Raw genomic sequence first — 3,821 nt, forward strand, 5'->3', positions numbered from 1 at the left:
TGGACAGGCTTCTGAGCACAGGCCTACAAGAAGCAAAACCACATGCCACAGTCCCAAGCGTTAGAGTTACAGACTTGCCTCAGAAGCCACTGTGAGCCAGGTGAAGAAAGGCAAGTGGTGTCTATGAAGGGTAAAAATGGTACAAAGAAAAGCATGCTGTGATGTGCACTTGTGCTAGAAGGGTCCAACACCAGAGGAGGCAACAGTGATGCTAGATGAAAATAGATCAGACAACAGAAAAGACCAACAACTGCTGCTTGTCTCTGCATAAGCATTGAATGGCATCTGCTGAATGACAGTGCAACTCAATTTGCAAAGTCCTATTTTTAATTGCAACAAATAGCCACAAATGATGTTGCAGAATAAATGGATGGCTTTTTGCTGTGTTTTGCAAAGGTGAAATATGGGACTGTGGAAGCGAGTGACATTGGTGAAGGGACTAACTTTGAAACAATAAAGAAAAATGAGCAGGGGAGGCAAAAGCAGGGAATTGGAAGAAATGGAGCAAGAGGGACATTATTTTGTGTAAATTAAATTTAAATAAAAAAGGATGACACTGGCTATGATCCTGTAATGCTGGAGTATAAGGCCAACAGTAATAAGAGAATTATATATAACGTGAGTACCCCATGAGTGCCAGGTCTACCTCCTTTCTTTAATAATGGAACTGATGCACATTCATCGAGAAGACAAATAAACACCCTTCATATTGACCAAAAATGGTAGCCTTGGTCACTTAACATCTTCAGAGTTCATCTGCATCAAAGTGAACAACAGCAAAATCTACCAAAAAAAGGGTAAGAAAATGCCTAAGGAATGTTAGATTGCCATTTGACCTGTCTTTCAAGTCTCTCTATTTAAATGGCTGGGCAGAGCAGAGGGTCCTGTTTTGTGCCTTGCTGCTTCCAGGCTGCTGTAGAAGTTGATTTCTTCCACTCCAGTCTAATCAGTACAACCAGAGTTGCAGAGAAGCTCCCATCTGAACAGTGACAGCCGTAAAGGAACGATTGGGTGGATTCTCCTAAAGGCCAGCAGACTTTGTCACTTAAGAAAGGGAAGAAGGAACATGGGAATATTCAATCACATGCATTAAAATCTGGCAGCATTAAAAGAACAATTCCTGCTATTCCCAGAGATATGCCCCACAGCAACACTATTATTAGGCCTGGCTCAGATTTTGTTTGGTGTTGTCACATGCCACGATCTACCAAGACGAAGATGTTTACGTACTCGCATGGAGGCATATGGGTCGAGAGGGCCACTGGTGCAGTCAGTCACAGAGCAGATGCGAGGCAAGACAGGTAGCAGCCACAGAGGCAATTGGTTTGTAGAATAGAAGACAGGCAAAATCTTGCCTCTGGTCTCATGCCAGCTGGCTCAGCGAGCTGCGGGGAAGAAACAGCAAAGAATTATTAGCTCTCTGGAATAAGAGACTACAGTTAAAGGATGACTTGTGCCACCAAGAAAAACTGTACAGCTCCCTGCCACAGGATGTTGAGCTCAATGGTATATATTTGTTCAAAAATACTCAGACTTGTTCATTCACATTCAGTTATTATTAAACATGACAGTTTGGATGTAACCTCCTTGCCAGAAAGTGCCTGAACATTGTCAGATGTTCATTGTCAGATGTGAGTCATTTCATATTGGCCCTTTTCCTTACAAACTTTCCCTGTGAGTTGTCTATTGGGCAACAGCAAAGCAAATCCACATGGCATAGTAAAGGCATAAAATGGCTGCGTGGCGGCATATATTCACTGCAGCAAATGCCATGCTAATGCATGTACCCTGATGCTGAGAGGTAGCTGCCCTTCAGCTCTCCTGGAGTCTGAGCAGAGAATATCCGTCAGCCCTGAAGACCACATAGGCACATCCTTAGACAGACAGATCCTTATCTCAGAGGCAAAGTTATTAGTTGTTCCCTTGTCTGCCCTTGAGAGAGCATAGTTATAACCCATCTCTTGCTGTGTGAGCTCCAAGTCCCTCAAAGCCTTCCCTGCCTGCTTAGCTTCATGCAGTACAAACAGCCCTACTGAACTTACATCAGGCAACTCACAGTGCGTAACATTAACAGAGCAAGATTTTGTACATCCAGGGCTTAAAGCTGCAGCCTGGCTCAAAAAAAGGATCTATTTGTATGGTACCATTTCTAACATCGTCTTTTCCTATAGGAGTAGTGCTGGCTTTTGGCTAGCATGTGCAGCAATAGGGCAGTGGTACTCATCATTGATTTTCCCATTCCAGAGAAGCAGTTGTACATATAAGCAAATACTCTCTGAATTCCACCCAGAGGGCAGAAAAGGATATTTATATGACAAACTGTTTCTAGACAAATGTAGGGACTTGACAGAAAATTAAATAGAAGCCGCAATCTTCAGTATGGGTTAAACCTCAGAGGTAGCTCCTTTCAATCTCTTCCTGCTTTGGGGAGCCCTATATATTCTCTAGTGGATACCTGCATGGATGGATTCAATTAAGCCTCTGGCAACCAGCTAGCTGGGTTTAGTTACCTTCCACCGGCCCCCAGGTGTAGTGGTTGAACCACTGATCTGTGACCACGGGTGTTGCAATCACCGATTGCAATCCTCCAAGGTTTGGGGGCACCTTGATGTACAGAGAGGGAGGGGGTACAATCTCCTCATTAATTCACGCCTCAAATCTGGTACCATGTGTAAGCCTTTCCTTTGCCATCGCACAGATAGGAATTGATGAAGTGCTCCTTTGCCAGATGAAGGTGGAAGGTGCAGAGTGGACTGTTCAGGGACAATGTCCAGATCCGGACCACATCGCCCCCTTTCTCCCTGAGGAGGACATACGAAATGGAGCAAACATCCCGAGTTTGAAACCCACAGATTCGCTACCGAGACCGGGAACGCGGGGCACGGTACCCAACCCCGCATCACCCGCACGAGGAGATGCCGCTGCCGAGCCGGGTCTCTCCTCCCCCCGGTGAGGCAAACGGCCCCGGTTGGCCTCAGCTCGCACCGACCGCTCCGTTCCCCCCGGGCTATCGCTCCCGGTGTGCGGAGGAGGGGGGGAAATGGCAGCGCTTCTGTTGCGGGGTCCAACACTGACACCTACCGACCCCGGCGATGGGAACGGCCTCCGAGCGGCTCCGCACAGGAGGGTCGGCAGCGAGGATGTGCAGGGCTGTTGCTCCCTTCATTCCTTCTGCGCTTGGTTCTTCCTCCCCGCTCCCCGAGCCCCAGCGGGGGCTGCCCAGCCCGGACGCACAGGCTGGGAGCACTGGGTACCAGGGCCAGCCTGCGGTGGGGCTTCCTGCCCCATGAGGAGCTCGCCTCCAGCGAGTTTTGAGCCTGAGGACTTTGGTAGGGGAAATGGGTGGTTTGTTTTTAACAGCCCTCAGTCTCAATCTGTGGAATCGCTTTCGGTGTCCGTGTCAACGTTGAGCAGCATCGCTGTGCTGCAGTGCAGAGAAGTGCTTTGACTGAGCAGATTGCCAGGCAGTGCATAAAACAGGACAGGTCTGTTTAAAGCAGGAAAGGTCTGTTCTGGACCTGCCACCAACCAGTAGCACCTGATGATCCCGTTACCTGCAGGGCCAGGATGACAGGCTTTCCTCAACTGTTTTTATGCTGTTGTTTTGCCTTCAGGCAAGGGTTTGGAGAGAGACAGGTCTTCTTGTGCCCTCAGTGACTGCTGCAGGCACCCTTCTCCACCGATCAAAGGTGAAAGTTGGGAAGTGGGAGAAGCAGGTGTTGGATGGAGACACTGCAGATGTTGCATGCAGACACTCAGAGGAGAGTGAAAAGAGGAGCAGGAAAGGGGTTCAAAACAAAGCTGGATCAATATCCATTGCC

The 3,821-nt window shown here is 48.2% G+C and overlaps 1 long non-coding RNA gene across 1 annotated transcript; it reads right to left on the reverse strand.

Moving 5' to 3' along the window:
• On the reverse strand, positions 1-2,653 carry LOC133210831 (uncharacterized). Its single transcript, XR_009725039.1, has 3 exons — positions 2,511-2,653; positions 1,231-1,385; positions 1-979 (listed from the first exon to the last, which is right to left on the reverse strand). It is a non-coding gene; the product is annotated as an uncharacterized LOC133210831 (long non-coding RNA).
• Positions 2,654-3,821: the final 1,168 nt, after the last annotated feature.

The sequence above is a fragment of the Neopsephotus bourkii genome, unplaced genomic scaffold (genome assembly GCF_033783945.1).
Source record: "Neopsephotus bourkii isolate Nb327-2 ecotype Australia unplaced genomic scaffold, CSIRO-AGI_Nbou_v1 NB_532, whole genome shotgun sequence".
NCBI lineage: Eukaryota > Metazoa > Chordata > Aves > Psittaciformes > Psittacidae > Neopsephotus > Neopsephotus bourkii.